This window comes from Mastigoproctus giganteus, chromosome 1, assembly GCF_048544385.1.
Source record: "Mastigoproctus giganteus isolate SK-2022 chromosome 1, ASM4854438v1, whole genome shotgun sequence".
Classification (NCBI taxonomy): domain Eukaryota; kingdom Metazoa; phylum Arthropoda; class Arachnida; order Uropygi; family Thelyphonidae; genus Mastigoproctus; species Mastigoproctus giganteus.
In genome coordinates, this window is record NC_143575.1 from 272,636,240 (window position 1) to 272,655,440 (window position 19,201).

Genomic DNA, 19,201 nt, shown 5'->3' on the forward strand with positions numbered 1-19,201 from the left:
TGCCAATGTTCAAGGGCCACCTGAAAGCCTGAAACTTATATACATATGTGAAGAAAATTTTAAAGGGGACTGCCAATCAATTGCCACCTGGGTGTCGAATTGCAGTTGGCACCTGGGCATCACATACCCTAGGAATGCCCCTGATTTGATTACTGCTTCCAGGTCTAGGGGCTTCATTTTAGGAAGGATGTAGAGTTGCTAGAATGAGTACAGAGAAGGGCAGCAAGACTGGTGAAGGGAACAAAGGGTTACTCTTATGAAGAAAGGCTTAAGTTCTGCAAATTGCAGCTTCTGGAGACTAGGCACCTGCAAAGCAATCTGATTGAGGTGTATAAGGCCTTGAATGGATTGAGCATGCTTAATACTGATGGGATTCTTCCTCTTGCTGAGATTACAAACCTGAGGGGCCATAGATTCAAACTGAGTAAAGACAGTTATAGAATAGATGTGCTGAAGTTTGCATTTAGCCAGCGGGTTGTTGATTGCTGGAACAAACTTTCATCCGTCGTTGTGGAAGTTGATAGCTTAAATAAATTCAAGGCAGAAGTAGACAAACATTTGGAATGAATGGATCAATGAAATGGGAAGGGAGTTTTTTTTTAAGTAATGCATAATTGCTTATGCTTTCAAATTTAATACTAATCATTACCTTTTTCCTTAACATTATTCTTAAGTTAAAAGTTAATTCTCAATCTCTTCACTATCATTAGTGTGTGCGTGACTATAATCTTTTGTGCCCTTTATAGATAATTGCTCTACACTGTCATTAACTTTAGCCATTGGAAGTTACCCTCGTACCATTCCAAGTTTCATTTTGTACAATATATATCCCATTTCTATGACAATATACACTTTGGAAACTTAAAATGAGAGCAGATTTGCACTGCTTCTATTAGAATGAGCAGAAGCCTGAAAAACAAGATGCATGGTATTTCAGAGACTGCTGGGAGCCATTGCGGTACAAGTAAACACATGGGTTGTGTTAGGGTAGCTAAGAATAGAAACAGGTGCAGGTATACTTGTGTGTACACCAATGCTAGGAGTTTAGTAAATAAATTTGATGAATTTGAGGTATTGCTCAAAACATCAAAGGCAGATATTGTTGGGATATCAGAGACGTGGTGTCACACAGATATAAGGGATGCAGAACTGCAATTTGGGGAGTACAACGTCTACAGAAAGGATAGACAGGATAGGAAGGGGGGGAGGGGTTATGCTATTAGTTAAGAAACACATAAAACCCAAGGAAGTGAAGCCAGTCGACATCGCTGGACAGTGCAGTGTTGAGTCAGTTTGGTGTGACATAAGCATTGGGAGATAAAAATTGAGAGTAGGAGTGTGCTATAGGCCTAATGACTCTGATGAGTATAATAAGGAACTGAACAGGGAAATAGAGTGGGCCAGTAAATCAGAGAGTCTTATAATGGGATATTTTAATTTCCCAGATATTGACTGGAATTTGGGGGCTGGTTACTCACGCACTAGCAGGGCTTTTGTGGATTTATTGGATGATTGTTTTCTACATCAGCATGTTCGGGAGGCAACTAGAGGGAGTAATACTCTTGATTTGATTATCAGCAGTGATTCTTCATGCATTAAGAATCTGCAGATAAATGAACCACTAGGTGGCAGTGATCACAGTGTGCTGAAGTGGGATTTACTCAAAGAGGTAACTACCATTAGGGGTAAAGGGAAGGGTTATTGCTTCCGTAAAGGCGACTACGATGGACTGAGACAGTATTTAAATTCTATACAGTGGGACCAACTGATGATGTTACCAACAGCAAATTCAAAATGGGAAGCATTCAAAGAACTTATCTTGGAAGCTACTAGGCTTTACATACCAACTAAGAAATATTGTTCAAGGTTTAGGCCAAAATGGATGTCAGATGAACTAATGAGGCATATGGCAGAGAAGAAAAATGCATGGGATACTTACAAATTAACACATGACACAGAAGCCTATGATAGATACAAGTTGATATGCAACCAAGTTACAAAGGAGGTTAGGCAGGCGAAGGCAGATTACGAGAAATCCTTGGCAAGGGATGCAAAGAAAAACAGCAAAGAGTTCTTTACTTATGTAAACTCTAGAAGGAAGGGGATGAATCAGATTGGTCCACTTGATATTGATGGGTCAACTGTTGATGATCCTGCTCAGGTAGCTAACAAACTAAATGAATATTTTGCATCGACATTCACACATGAGGAGTTATTCAGCAAGGGGAGTGCCAGAGGTGTATTCAACTCTAACAGTAAGCTGCAGAATCTTGAAATAACTGGGAGTAAAGTGGAGGAGAAACTGTTGAAGATAAACACAAGAAAGGCACCCGGGGTGGATGGGATCTATCCAGTTATATTAAAGGAGGCAGCAAAGGAAGTAAGCAAACCCTTAGCCATAATTATGAGAGCTTCCTCAGGGGAGGTACCCATAGACTGGAAATGTGCAAATGTGACCCCAATTCACAAAGGAGGATCAAAGGCTGACACAAGTAATTATAGACCTGTGAGCTTAACTTCTGTTCCAGGAAAATTAATGGAGGCACTGGTTAAAGAAGCACTGCAGGATCATTTAGACAAGACTTCAGTTATAGCTCAGACACAGCATGGTTTTGTTAAGGGGAAGCCTTGCCTGACCAACTTGATTGGATACTATGATGCAATCACAAAAGAACTGGATGCAGGGAATAACTTTGATATTATATACTTGGATCTTAGAAAGGCTTTTGATACTGTTGCACATGGAAGACTGCTACACAAATTGGAGCAGTGTGACATTGGAGGCAAATTGCTGCTATGGATAAAGGGGTGGTTGAGGGGGAGAAGACAGAGAGTGGTAATCAATGGACACTGCTCATCGTGGACTAATGTTATTAGTGGAGTCCCTCAGGGCTCAGTGTTGGGTCCATTATTGTTTTCTGTATTTATAAATGATATTGATGATGGTATATCAAGCTTAATGTCCAAGTTTGCAGACAATACAAAGGTTGGCACGGTTGTCAAGGACACTACTGACACTATGCTGCTGCAACAGGATCTGGAAAGGTTGAGCAGATGGGCTGAGAGGTGGCAAATGAAGTTTAACATTGACAAATGTAAAGTACTACACATGGGAAACAGCAACCCCAGAGCAACGTATCAACTCTGTGGTACTACACTGACAGTGGTAGAGAATGAAAGGGACTTGGGGGGTGGTTGTGCAGGCAGATATGAAGTTCTCTGAGCAGTGCAGACAGGCTGCAAGAGTAGCTCATGGAGTATTGTCAATGATATACAGGAATTTTTCCAGCAGGGATAAGGAGGTGATTATTCCATTGTATAAGGCAATGGTCAGGCCACACCTAGAGTACTGTATACAGGTCTGGAGGCCTCATTTCAAGAAGGATGTAGAGCTGCTGGAACGAGTACAGAGAAGGGCAACAAGATTAGTGAATGGAATTAGTCAAAGGGGTGCTCTTACGAAGAAAGGCTTAAGTTTTGCAAATTACAATGTCTGGAGACTAGGCACCAGCGAGGTGATCTGATAGAGGTGTATAAAGCCTTGAATGGTTTAAGCATGCTCAATGCTGATGGGATTCTTCCTCTAGCTCAGAAAAATCACCTGAGAGGGCATAAATTCAAATTGAGGAAAGACAGATGTAGGATAGACGTGCGGAAATTTGCCTTTAGCCAGCGGGTGGTTGGTTGGTGGAACAGACTTCCATCCCTTGTGGTGGAGGTTGATAGCCTAAATAAGTTTAAGGCTCAGCTGGACAGGTATTTTGAACGAACAGAGGGGTGAAGTGGAAGTGGGGTTTTTTTTTTTTTTTGGCTGATGCTGCATAAGCTTGCTTTCTTGCATCAAATGCCTCTACTAATGCTAATGCAGAAGAGTGTCTGTCGCACGAGAAGAGGCTCTGCAGCCTTGAATATAATGCAATATTCAATATCATTATTGCAGTTTCAGTGCTGGAAATCCAATAGTTCAGCATAAAGTGAAAGATTCCATTGAGGTCTTCATAAAACATTCAGAAAAACTACAGCAATACAGCAGAAATCTCAGTTGAGACAGTTCTCTCCTCTCCGCAAACTTGTATAATCCTTTCCAAGACATAAGGCTCACCCAGAACAAGAGTTGGACTCTCATCACAAAACTTCCCTAACATCTTTTCTTGTGACCACCATAACCAAGATCAGTCTTCTGACAGCTGGCACAAGTGCCCATCCTATTCCCTACCTTCTTCCCTGATGGCCCACATGGCTGTCAGTATATCCATCCAAAGGAGCCTTCAGAGCTAGATCTAGAAAATTTCCAGCATACAGCTCTCTGTGTGAACATCTTTGTATATTCACTTGGTTTCTCTTCGTTGTATTACTGACTGTGCCCAAAAATGTAGTTAATACAATAGAAATTTCATTTTTGGTTTTGTTCAGATGTTTATCTCAGACAAAGGGGAAACACTTATGAAACTTAACTTTTGCAATTCCAGTGCAGTGTTGTCATTACTAAAATCCACTATCATGTTATTTGGTAGTAGACAGTTGCTAAACTATTTTTTCAGAACTGCCATCCATTTCCTGATGATAACTACCTACAGAGATTTTTTTGCCTTGAAAAATTTCAAGGGCACCTTTGACAGAACACCCTTGACTGTCTGCACATGCTATCAGTGCTCCTTTCTTTAACTCATTTGGTGGATTGCCCTTAAACATTTTCTTCACCATATATTGTCATTGTTGACTTTTTGCTCCTACTAAAAACAAAGCTCATATTATCAATGAGATTTCTTAAAGTTCTTTGGTGCAAACAAAATTCTGCATTTTCATTAATTTCTACTAAAATTTTGTTCATAGCTGGTATTTCATTATGCCCAAGAAATAAAAACTTCTGCATATAGCTGAACAAGTCAAGTCATTAAACCTTATTATACCTTGTATTAACATTCACTTCTTATTGACATAGCACGTTTATTAATTCCTTGGCATATGAACGGCATTGTTGGCCTTAATTTTGGCTTTAATTTGGAACATAAATTTCATAGAAATGCCAGCTAGTGTAGTAGTTTTAATAGCAGTGGATTGATGCTCTCCCTGAGCATTTCTTCTCAAAATTTTGATTATACAACTTCCGCATCCATAAAATTGTTCGTCTGATCGTGAACCTCGATTAAAATTTTATTGTAATAGCATCTTAAAATGTTTGCCTGCAGTTATCAAAGAAACTCAATGAGTTTTTTCTCATGCACTTGGCACCTTTTAATCCCAGCAGGTTGCAACAGTACAGCATTAAAATAGCGACACTGCAGGAGAACGCATTGTGTGCATTGTTGCTTTGGGATATCAGATCTGCATTAAATGTACATCGACGCTTTCAGTGGGAATTCCAGTAAGATACACCTATGGACCAATCAACGAAGAAACTGTTTCAAGAAACCAGTGGTGTGCTGCATCAGAAAGGAGCGTGTAAGCCTTGTGTATCTGAAGATAAAGTTTTGAAAATTCATGAAGTGTTTACCTAAAGTTCTACAAAATCTTTCTGCTGGGCAAGCCTGCAGCTACAAATACCACAACAACATTGGTTGTTTGCAAGAGACAAACTTTATGCTTGCAAAGTGCAAATTGTAGTAGTAGAAGCATGTGATGCAAGAAAGCAAGCTTACATAGCATTAACCAAAAAAACCATTTCACACATTCATTCCCACTAAAGGTTTATCCAGTTCCTCCTAAATTTCTTTAAGCTATCAACTTCCACAGCAACACATGGAAGTTTGTTACAGCAATCAACGACCCGCTGGCTAAAGGCAAATTTCCGCACATCGATTCCACAACTGTCTTTCCTCAGTTTGAATTTATGTCCCCTCAGGTTCATAATCTGAGCAAAAGGAAGAATTCCATTAGAATTGAGCCTGCTCAACCCATTCAAGGCCTTATACACCTAAATCAGATCACCTTGCAGGTGCCTAGTCTCCAGACCCTGCAATTTGCAGAACTTTAGCCTTTCTTGGTAAGAGGACTCCTTCGTTCCTCTCACCAATCTCATAGCCCTTCTCTGTACTTGCTCAAGCAACTCTACATCCTTCCTAAAATGAGGCCTCCTGTCCCGTACACAGTACTCAAGGCAAACCCTGACCATTGCCTTATACAAAGGGATAATCACCTCCTTTTCCCTACTAGCAAAATTCCTGTTTATCATTGACAACACCCTATGACCTGCTCTAGCAGCCTGTCTGAACTGCTCAGAAAACTTCATATCTGACTGCCCGATTACTCCCAGGTCTTTTTCATTTTCTACTAAAGTGAATCTTGCACTGCTTCTATTGGAATGAGCAGCAACCTGGAAACAAGGTGCGGGGAGTTTCAGCCACTGCTGGGAGTCATCGCAGAACAAGTAAATACATGAGCTGTGTTAGGGTAGCTAAGAATAAGAACAGGTGCATGTATACTTGCTTGTACACCAATGTTATCTCTTGTTATCCTCGGTATGCAGGTCTGGTGGAACGAGTACAAAGAAGGACAACAAGATTAGTGAATGGAACAAAGGTTACTGTTACCAAGAAAGGCTTAAGTTGTACAAACTGCAGCATCTCTGGACTAGGCACCTGTGAGGTGATCTGACTGCGCTGTATAAGGCCTTGAATAGTTTGAGCAAGCTCAATGCTGATGGGATTCTTCCTCTTGCCCAGATTAATCGCCTGAGGGGTCATAAATTCAAACTGAGGAAAGACAGTTGTAGAATAGATGTGTGGAGGTTTGCCTTTAGCCAGCGGGCGGTTGATTGCCGGAATAAACTTCCATCTGTCATAGAAGTTGGGAGCTTAAATAAATTCAAAGCAGAACTAGACAAACATTTGGAACAAATACATGGGTGAAATGGGAAGGGCAGGGTTTTTTTTTTTTTTTTTTGCTGATGCTGCATAAGCTTGCTTTCTTGCATCATATGCCAGTGCTAACTTCCCTAATTTATAAAGAAATTCATTACTACCAGAACATTTCAGGTACGATATAAAGGCTGTTTATCTACAATACATATACAACAGGAAGAGTTCCCCCCCCAGGGGCTCAGTATTAAGTGCAACCCTGTTTGCCCTTAGGGTGAACAATATCACAAAGGTTGTTCCACCTTCTCTGGAAATCTATTTGTATGCAGATGATCTTTCCATTTCATTTCGATTACGAAGCATGAACATGATTGAGCGATGCTCCAAGTATCCATAAACAAAATAGAAGCATGGGCAAAAAAAACAATGGATATAGAATACCTGAGAAAAAATCAACTGTTATACAGTCAGTCCTCTTATAGCACGATAGTTGTTTTCCTTGAAACCCTTGTGCAATGCAAATTTGTGCAATATAAATAACTGGTGCTATGGGGAAAATAGGGTTAGATGCCGACCACACATTTGTAACCAAAACATTACCAATCACAATAAATAATCATAATAAAATATTTACGTATTTTATTACGACTATTGCGTAATAAAATATTGCTAATGCTTTTGCTTCTATCGTAAGAAAACTTGTTCTTTGCTTGATTTTCTATCCAAACAAATGACAGACAGCCGTTCCATTTCTTCCAATTCTTTGTCTTGATCTAATGGATTTTATTAAACTGAGTCGTTCCTGCTATGAAAGTTGTTTTTATTTTCTCTGCATTCTTTCTAATTCTTGACATTGCCTCATTTAAGCCTGTAGCACGTGCAATATCACATGTTCTCTCATTTCGCTCAAAGTGTTTCACAATTTCATTTTTTTTTCTCTAAGAGAGGCAGACTGGCCATAAGCCTTACCTGGGAAACCACGGTGGGCCGGAGACCAGAAGTGTGATTTTGGCCATAAACGCTAGTATGAGGCCGCTACTAATTTTCCCAGGTAAGAATTTTTGATCCAGTCCGCCTTTGTCTGTTGATATTGCTTTTCCTTTTCTCTCTGAATCTGTAATGTCTTCACCAGGATGCTTCCGTTTCACACCTTTTAAGTATTTTACTCATTTTTAGGGAATAAAGCCCAATTACAAAATGACGAGGCACGCTTGATATACATAAACAAAGCTGCCCGCATGTAGCAACTAAATAAACAACATCGTAAAGGCAGAGACACACAATTAACACCTCACTAGCTCATATTTTACTAAAGGATATTTCTGGGGGTCACTCCCATAAAACAATAAAACCAATTTCCAATTGCATTTCTTCTAGTGGAATCTGTTATAAACTAGTAGTAAACTCAATCTAATGGTATTTGCGATAATACCGATAGCTGGAATTGTGTGGGTTTGTACATTATTATGGTGAAATGTGTTTCCCCTTCACTGATATAACAAACATAAATACATTTTCAGAATCTTCTCTTCATTGCTATCATGTTGTGTTCAGTTGGGGTGATTCTGCGTTCGACTGCCATTGCTTGTAAACACAAAGGCGAATCGTGCATAAGCGAATTTGGTTTGTGTTATATACGATATCGTCTCCCTATTTATAAATCGTGTATAATCGAATTCATGTAGTGTAAACACGTGTTATACGAGGACTGACTGTACACTTCTGTAAAATCCGTGGTCTTCATCCTGAACCGGTTTTGTACTTAAATAATTTTTCTCTGTCTGTTGTTCCAGATTTCTCCTTCTTAGGTTTAACAATAGATAGAAAACACAAAAGTTTTTAATGAACATATATTAAGACTTCGAACTAGCTGCCTCTCACAACTTAGCATCTTGCGCACGGTTACTTCAGTGGCCTGGGGAGCCGACAAATACACATTACTACAATTATATAAAACTTTCATTAGATCTCGATTGGATTATGGATCTCCTGTATATGCTTCAGCAAGAAGGAGCATATTAAATCACCTAGATACCATTCACCATAATGCTCTCTGCATAGCTCTAGTCTTCACCAATTTACAGCTTGTAAGCAGCTGCATCAGAACCCGCTCTGCACCTTCGACGAGATTACCTACTGTGCATGTATGCAACAAAAATATACGGTCAACCATCACATCCAAATTGGTCAATTATTCATGGTCCATTATGCATGAGTAATTATGATTACAAGCCAATTGAAAACAAACAGTAAGACTGGATCTCAGGCGCTTAGTTAGAGTTTGGGAAATACATTTCCAGCACATTTCTGCAGTAGTTATAAATTCAGAACCTCCTTGGCTGCCAACTATGCCTCTGTCCATATCACACCTTACAAACTGGGACAAAAAAGACATATCTCCAATCGTTATACAGAAGCTCCACACACTTTACAGTTTTGAAAATAAGAACAGTCATCAGATTTACACAGATGGATCAAAATCGAACAACTCAGTAAGTGCTGCAATGGTTTTACCGGAATACACTATATCTGTCTCCTTGCCTCATGTTTGCAGTATTTTCTCAGCAGAATTGTATGCCATCAAACTAGCACTGGATGATATTAACAAGCACCAGCTTCTTCTTGCTTTAATCTATACCGACTCCTTTAGTGCAATAGCAACTCTACAGAATAGCAAATATTCCTCAAACCACTTGATTCAACATCTTAAAAAACAACTCTGAGATTTTCATAAAGCAAGAAAATAAGTTTCTACGTGTTACAATCCTAGGAAATAATCAAGCAGGCAAAGTTGCCAAAAATCCAGATCTTAATATACGTGATAACTTTCAATTCGTACCTTTTACAGATTATAGCGATGTCTTTCATACCAGTTGGTATGAAAGACATACTGAATATACCTCCAATTGGACACAACTTTGGAAGGACCAACTGTACAATAAACTCTGTAGAATTGAAAAAAGATCTATTTTTATGATGTTCTAGTTCATGCACAAATAGATGGGAAGAAATTATAGTGACAAGACTGTGCATTGGGCAACCTTTCTCACACCCACAAACATCTACTTCGAAGAGAAGTCATTGTTCCCTCCCCCCCCCACGCTATACTCTATCTGTCAGATACAACTTTCAGTAAGGAGCATCCTGATTTACCATTAGCATTAGTAGAGGCATCTCATGCTAGAAAGCAACTTATGCAGCATCAGCAAAAAAAAAAAAAAAAAAAAAACCCTTCCATTTCACCTCTCCATTCGTTCCAAATGCCTGTCCAGCTCAGCCTGAAATTTATTTAGGCTATTACCTTCCACAACAAAAGATGGTAGCCTGTTATACCAATCAACTACCCGCTGGCTAAAGGCAAATTTCTGCACAACTATTCTACAACTATCTTTCCTCAATTTGAAACTGTGCCCCCTCAGACCAAGAACCCTCAGGTTCTTGGTCTGAGCAAGCGGAAGAATCTCATCAGCATTCACCTTGCAGGTGCCTACTCTGCAGGCACTGCAATTTGCAGAACTTAAGCTTTTCTTGGTAAGGCACCCCTTTGTTCCCATCACCAATCTTGTTGCCCTTCATTATACTCATTCCAGAAACTCTACATCCTTCCTAAAATGAGGTCTCCAGACCTGTACACACTCCAGACCATTGCATTGTATAATGGGATAATCACCTCCCTGTCCCTGCTAGCAATTCCTATATATCATTGACAAGACTCCATGACCTACCCTGGCAGCCAATCAAAACTGCTCAGCGAGCTTCGTATTTGACTGCAAAATTACCACCGGGTCTTTTTCACTTTCCACTTCCCTGAGTATAGTACCACACAGTTGGTACATTTCTCTTCGGTTATTGCTACCCATATGCAGTACTTTGCATTTGTCAATGTTAAACTTCAGTTGCCACTTCTCAGCCCATTTTTCCAACTTATATAGATCTTGATGCTTTGCTTGATGTTTGCGGAGCAATCGGGTACAGGACATGATACTGCCAAGGGGGATGTCTTTGTGTGTGCGCGATGCAAGGAGTGTATCGATATCAAGCAACAACTCGGCGTTCTTGTGGGCCTATATGAGAGCTTGAAGGACAGGGTGGATGCCCTCGAAGAAACTAAATTGAGGGGCCCATCAAGCTCTCAGCTGCCCACATCAACGCCAGAGCTTGCACTTGGGCATCGCGTGACACAGAGACAACCCCCAAGGCAGAATGCGCTGGTCCCGAAGGAACTAGTAGTTGTTGGTGACTCTATTGTCAGGGAAACGGGGAACATGCTTTGTGAAAAAGATAGGTGGAACAGGACCAGGGTATGTCTGCCAGGGGCAAAGGTTGATGACGTTGTAGAGCGAATATCATCTTTTAAGGGCACAAAAGGTGATATAGTTGTACACGTTGGCACTAATAATATTAAGAGTAGGAGACCGGCAGAATTACTTAACAAGTACAGGTCACTGTTGAACAAAAGCCGAGAATTAGGGTTGAATTTGAAAGTGTCTGCAATTCTGCCCAGACACGATAGGAGGGAGTATATGATGAGAGCCTTGTCGATCAATTCGGCCCTGGAAAGATTGTGCAAGGCTCAAGGGGTAGAATTTTTTTCAGCCTGGACTGTACTTGTTAACAGGAGAGATTGCTTCTACAGGGATGGGATACACTTAAATAGAAAGGGTGCAAGAATATTTGCTGATGCTATCGAGGCAGTGTTAGGTGGGACGGAAAACTGCTAGCTTGGGGGGAGACAAAGACCAATAGATTGACAGTAGCCACTGGCAGAGGTGAAAGAGATTCTTGCACTGCTTCTATTAGATTGAGCAGAAGCCTGGAAAACAAGATGCATGGTATTTCAGAGACTGCTGGGAGCCATTGCGGTACAAGTAAACACATGGGTTGTGTTAGGGTAGCCAAGAATAGAAACAGGTGCAGGTATACTTGCGTGTACACCAATGCTAGGAGTTTAGTAAATAAATTTGATGAATTTGAGGTATTGCTCAAAACATCAAAGGCAGATATTGTGGGGATTTCAGAGACGTGGTATCACACACCACGTCTAAGGAATAAGGAATGCAGAACTGGAATTTGGGGAGTACAATGTCTACAGAAAGGATAGACAGGATAGGAAGGGAGGAGGGGTTATGCTATTAGTTAAAAAACACATAAAATCCAAGGAAGTGAAGCCAGTCGACATCGCTGGACAGTGCAGTGTCGAGTCAGTTTCGTGTGACATAAGAATTGGGAGATAAAAATTGAGAGTAGGAGTGTGCTATAGGCCTAATGACTCTGATGAGTATAATAAGAAACTGTTCGGAGAAATAGAGTGGGCCAGTAAATCAGAGAGTCTTATAATGGGAGATTTTAATTTCCCAGATATTGACTGGAATTTGGGGGCTGGTTACTCACACACTAGCAGGGCTTTTGTGGATTTATTGGAGGATTGTTTTCTACATCAGCATGTTTGGGAGGCAACTAGAGGGAGTAATACTCTTGATTTGATTATCAGCAGTGATTCTTCATGCATTAAGAATCTGCAGATAAACGAACCACTAGGTGGCAGTGATCACAGTGTGCTGAAGTGGGATTTACTCAAAGAGGTAACTACCATTAGGGGTAAAGGGAAGGGTTATTGCTTCCGTAAAGGTGACTACGATGGACTGAGACAGTATTTAAATTCTATACAGTGGGACCAACTGATGATGTTACCAACAGCAAATTCAAAATGGGAAGCATTCAAAGAACTTATCTTGGAAGCTACTAGGCTTTACATACCAACTAAGAAATATTGTTCAAGGTTTAGGCCAAAATGGATGTCAGATGAACTAATGAGGCATATGGCAGAGAAGAAAAATGCATTGGATACTTACAAATTAACACATGACACAGAAGCCTATGATAGATACAAGTTGATATGCAACCAAGTTACAAAGGAGGTTGGACAGGCAAAGGCAGATTACGAGAAATCCTTGGCAAGGGATGCAAAGAAAAACAGCAAAGATACTTACAAATAAGCAGGGATACTTACAAATTAACACATGACACAGAAGCCTATGATAGATACAAGTTGATATGCAACCAAGTTACAAAGGAGGTTGGGCAGGCAAAGGCAGATTACGAGAAATCCTTGGCAAGGGATGCAAAGAAAAACAGCAAAGAGTTCTTTACTTATGTTAACTCTAGAAGGAAGGGGATGAATCAGATTGGTCCACATGATATTGATGGGTCAACTGTTGATGATCCTGCTCAGGTAGCTAACAAACTAAATGAATATTTTGCATCGACATTCACACATGAGGAGTTATTCGGCAAGGGGAATGCCAGAGGTGTATTCAACTCTAGCAGTAAGCTACAGAATCTTGAAATAACTGGGAGTAAAGTGGAGGAGAAACTGTTGAAGATAAACACAAGAAAGGCACCCGGGGTGGATGGGATCTATCCAGTTATGTTAAAGGAGGCAGCAAAGGAAGTAAGCAAACCCTTAGCCATAATTATGAGAGCTTCCTTGGACTCAGGGGAGGTACCCATAGACTAGAAATGTGCAAATGTGACCCCAATTCACAAAGGAGGATCAAAGGCTGACACAAGTAATTATAAACCTGTGAGCTTAACTTCTGTTCCAGGAAAATTAATGAAGGCACTGGTTAAAGAAGCACTGCAGGATCATTTAGACAAGACTTCAGTTATAGCTCAGACACAGCATGGTTTTGTTAAGGGGAAGTCTTGCCTGACCAACTTAATTGGATATTATGATGCAGTCACAAAAGAACTGGATGCAGGGAATAACTTTGATATTATATACTTGGATCTTAGAAAGGCTTTTGATACTGTTGCACATGGAAGACTGCTACACAAATTGGAGCAGTGTGACATTGGAGGCAAATTGCTGCTATGGATAAAGGGGTGGTTGAGGGGGAGAAGACAGAGAGTGGTAATCAATGGACACTGCTCATTGTGGACTAATGTTATTAGTGGAGTTCCTCAGGGCTCAGTGTTGGGTCCATTATTGTTTTCTGTATTTATAAATGATATTGATGATGGTACATCAAGCTTAATATCCAAGTTTGCAGAAGATACAAAGGTTGGCAGGGTTGTCAAGGACACTACTGACACTATGCTGCTGCAACAGGATCTGGAAAGGTTGAGCAGATGGGCTGAGAGGTGGCAAATGAAGTTTAACATTGACAAATGTAAAGTACTACACATGGGAAACAGCAACCCCAGAGCAACGTATAAACTCTGTGGTACTACACTGACAGTGGTAGAGAATGAAAGGGACTTGGGGTTGGTTGTGCAGGCAGATATGAAGTTCTTTGAGCAGTGCAGACGGGCTGCAAGAGTAGCTAATGGAGTATTGTCAATGATATACAGGAATTTTTCCAGCAGGGATAAGGAGGTGATTATTCCATTGTATAAGGCAATGGTCAGGCCACACCTAGAGTACTGTATACAGGTCTGGAGGCGTCATTTCAAGAAGGATGTAGAGCTGCTGGAACGAGTACAGAGAAGGGCAACAAGATTAGTGAATGGAACAAAGGGGGTGCTCTTACGAAGAAAGGCTTAAGTTTTGCAAATTACAGTGTCTGGAGACTAGGCACCAGCGAGGTGATCTGATAGAGGTGTATAAAGCCTTGAATGGTTTAAGCATGCTCAATGCTGATGGGATTCTTCCTCTAGCTCAGAAAAATCACCTGAGAGGGCGTAAATTCAAATTGAGGAAAGACAGATGTAGGATAGACGTGAGGAAATTTGCCTTTAGCCAGCGGGTGGTTGGTTGGTGGAACAGACTTCCATCCCTTGTGGTGGAGGTTGATAGCCTAAATAAGTTTAAGGCTCAGCTGGACAGGTATTTGGAACGAACAGAGGGGTGAAGTGGAAGTGGGGTGTTTTTTTTTTTTTTTTTGGCTGATGCTGCATAAGCTTGCTTTCTTGCATCAAATGCCTCTACTAATGCTAATGATCCAGTTGGAGTAGCATACTGTCTTTACTGTCGCTAACAACCCTGCCAACTTTTGTATCATCTGCAAACTTAGACATTAAACCTGATATACCTTCATCAATATCAGGTTTAATGTCTAAGTTTGCAGATGATACAAAATTTTACATTGATAAATATAGAAAACAACAATGGGCCCAACACCGAACCCTGGGGAGCTCCACTAATAACATTTGTCCACAAAGAGCAGTGTTCATTGATTACCACTCTCTGTTTTCTCCACTCAACCATCCTGTTAACCATTGTAGCAACTTACCCTTAATGCCATACCTCTCCAATTTGTACAGCAGTCTTCCATGTGCAACAGTATAAAAAGCTTTCCTGAAATCCAAGTATATGATATCAAAATTATTTTTGACATTCAGTTCCTTTGTGACCACATCATAGTATCCAATCAAATTGGTCAGACAATACCTCCCTTTAACAAACCCATGCTGTCTTAACTATTACTGCAGTCTTTTATAGGTGATTCTGCAATGTTTCTTTAACCAGCGATTCCATTATTTTCCCTGGAACACAAGTTAAAATAACACATCTGTAGTTACCTGTGTCACCTTTTGAACCCCATTTTGTGAATTGGTGATATATTTGCACATCTCCAGTCCATGGGGATCTCCCTGAGTCCAAGGAAGCTCTCATAATTATGGCTAAGGGTTTGCTTACTTCCTTTGCTGCCTCCTTTAATATAACTGGATAAATTCCGTCCACCCCAGGTGCCTTCCTTATGTTTAACTTCAACAATTTCTCAGTTTTTTGTTCAGCTGTTCCTACTGCCTCCTTCTGATCATTAACAAATTTGCAAGCTCCTCTGACTCTTTCATATACTTGGTGACAAAACAAATCTGAATTAGCTCTTTATGTATATTAAACATCTTGGAATAATAAATGCACTTTGATAAATCATTAAAATGAAGATATTGACTCTGACAAACCCATTTTGGCCATAGTTGCCCTTCTGTCAGGAAACCTACCCAACAACAACAGTACCTATTATAATAAAATTTTAATGAGCTTTATAATCAGATGAATAATTATAAGACATCCTGTACATTAATAATACCATGGCATTGGCTGTATAGTAGCATCTATAATTACTGTCATAGTAGCTTCTGTAATTACTTTCATGGTTTATGAGTTGAGAAAATTTAATTGACAGTTAATGATTTGTACAGTTGTCTCAATTTCTCCCTCTTACTGTGTAGTGAAGCGTACTTGGTTTCTAAAAAAAATTAATAATTTAGCAGCTGAATAGTGCATTTGTTTATAGTTTGTTTGGTGGTAGGGTAACTTGTTATTTCACTTAATATTGCAGTTTTTGGAAGACAACTATAATGTTAATTACTCTAATACAGGTTAAAAATTGGAATAGATATGAAAGTGTTTTCTAACTGAATCTCAGTTATGGGTTGATTCAACTACTACTCATCTCAGTTGCCAAAACTATTTGCTGTATGATTTTTTTTGCCTCAAAGGTGGTACTTGTGCATATGTCCGTTCTGATATTCCCTGTTAGAGACTTGGCAATTTGGAATCTCCTCTCTTTGATCTTCTCTGACTTAAAATCTCTACCTCATTGTGTCAAATTCATCTGTTGTCTCTACCATTCTCCCAACTCCACTAATCACTTGGAACTCTTTGACTTCCTCTCTATGCAACTTGACTTTCTGCAGTCCAACTTTCCTAACAGTGAGGTAATTTTCCTTGGTGATTTTAATGTTCACAACTCCAGCTGGCTTCCGTTTTCTAGTCACACCGACCCAGCTGGCCGAGATGCCGAGGCTTTTGCAATTACTAATGACCTTACACAGATTGTTCATTTAACTACAAGCATACCGGACAATCCTAACCATACAGCCAACATACTTGATCCTTTTCTCACAAACAACCCTTCTAAGTATACGGTCGAATTGAGTGGTCCTTTAGGCACCTCGTATTACATCTTGGTGATTATCTCTTCTTCAATGGAGCCTTTATGTCATTGCTATTCCCAAACTCGTGTTGTTTGACATTACAAGGATACAAAATGGGATGATCTGCAAGATTTCTTTTCCTTGGTCGGATTATTGTTTCAAAACTTCTGATGTCAATGTTTTCTCTGATTATGTCAGTGAAATTATTCTTGTAGGAATGGAATCCTTTATTCCACACTCCACTTTAAAATCTTTTCCTTTTCTAAACATTGGTTTTCCAAGAAATGTGCTAGGCTGTTCAAAAGAAGAATGTTGCATATTGAAATTGGCTTTTTTCCAATTCTTCAGTTTCATTTTCTGCCTACACCAAAGCTCGCAACAATTGTAAAGCAGTTATTAACCAGTGCAAAGTAGAATTTGAACAGGCTAAGAATAGAAAACTTCGTTCTTGCCCTAATGGTAGCCGAGCATTCTGTTCTCTTGCCAAAGCTATTGGCCCCCAACTTTTGCCTATCTCTGCTCCCAACTCTGTCAAAACCAGATGGTTCTGTTGCCACTTCAGACAAGGATAAAGCTGACCTGCTAGCATCCCATTTTTCTTCCAACTCATGTATTAAATGATCTTGGTAAAACACCTCCCACCATTCCCAATATGCTCCATTCAATGCCTCCTATGGTCTTCCGTCAAAAGGATGTCAGAAGGATTTTGACGAATCTTGATGCTAAGAAAGCTCCAGGTCCTGGTGGTATTTCTCCACTTGTTCTCAAAACCTGTGCTCCTGAACTTACTCCTGTTCTTTGCCACCTTTCTTCACTTTCTTATTCCAAAAGCATTTTTCCTTCTGCTTGGAAATTTGCTCATATCAAGCCAGTTCCTAAAAATGGGTGACAAATCCCTCCCATCCAATTATCGTCCCATTGCAATTACTTCTACTCTTGCTAAAGTAATGGAGAAATCAATTAACCACTAACTCTTAAACTACCTAGAAACCTTCCGTCTGATCAACAATCGCCAGTATGGATTCCGTCAGTGTCGATCCACTGGTGATTTTCTGGCTTATGTTACCCATTTATGGACAAATTCAATGGAAAAGTTTGGTGAAACACAAGCAGTTTCTCTTGACATCTCAAAGGTTTTTGATCATGTTTTTGCATGATGGTCTTCTAAACAAGCTTCAATTTTATGGTTTGCCAACTGTTTTTTGTAATTGGTTATCCAGTTTTCTCTGATCACTCACCGACGGTGATGGTAGATGGCTCTCTGTCTTTTAACTTCTCTGCTAATGCTCGTGTCCCTAAGGTTCAGTTCTTTCCCCCACTCTTTTCCTCATTGACTGGAAATCCTATCCATAGTTTTGCCGATGATAGCACATTGCATTCCACTTTCCAGTTTGAGAAACCTTGCCCTGCTCAATCAGCTTCAACTTCTCAAAAATCCACTACAAATTCTTTTAATGCTGATCTCAAGGTAATTCTCCAGCAGGGCAAAGACAACTTCGTTGATTTCAATCCTTCTAAAGCTCAGTCTTGTCTTATATCTCACAATAAGGATTCTTCTGCTCCTATGCTTATCTTTGGTAACACTCTGATTTCTAGGCAAGATGATATATCTCGTTTGGGGATTACTCTGACTTCTAATCTCTCTCTCTTGGCACAACCACATTACAAATATTGCTTCCTCTGCACTAAAAAACTTGGTTTTCTCTTTCCCTCTCGGCTTTACTTTTCTTCCAAACAACTGTTCACTCCGTATAAATCGAAAATCTGCCCTACGTGGAATATTTTTCCCACATTTGGGCCGGTATCCTCAAAACCTCTCTCAGGCTTCTAGATTCCATTCAGAAGAAGGCAGTTAGGTTAATTAATGACTCATCTCTAAGGGTCTCTCTGCTCGTCTCCTAGACATTCTGTTTCCGCTGCATGCCGTTTCTACAGATACTTCCATCGGCACTGTTCTTCTTAATTGGCTTCTATAATTCCCACTTTCTCTTTTAAAACAGTCTGAACAAGTGGCTCCAACATCCCTTACTGTCCAACTCCAAACTCACAGAACCAACTTTTCATCTTCTTCGTTTATTCATTCAACTGCCATTTTCTGGAACAAACCACTCTTGATATGTCTTTCCTGAAAATTACAGTCTAGATGTTGAAGTCTGATGTCAACAAATATCTTCTCTCGTCTTCTGAACCTCCAGCTCAACCACTGTACTAAGTACTATAGGTTCTAATACCTCTCATGTTTGGAGTTTCATAAAAAAAAAAAAGTGCTTTTGTTTTAAACCTTTCCTTTGACATGGGTTACGAAAATTCATTACAGATCTATGATAATTCCAAATTCAGTTATTTTCTGAATCTATGGTACTTTAATACTGTAGGTAGATTAAAGACTGGAAATTTTACACTACTATAGAAAAGATTTTTTTGACAGATTAAGAAATATGTGATTGAATTATTTATTGAATAAGGTTTCTTGCTGAATTTTGATTTTTCTGTGGTCCTTATTCATTAAAAATTTA

At 39.8% G+C, this 19,201-nt stretch overlaps 1 protein-coding gene across 3 annotated transcripts in view; it reads left to right on the forward strand.

The window, feature by feature from the left end:
• The window catches only part of ctrip (E3 ubiquitin-protein ligase ctrip), an 894,611-nt gene that overhangs the window by 750,745 nt on the left and 124,665 nt on the right, over positions 1-19,201 (forward strand). The window lies entirely within an intron of this gene.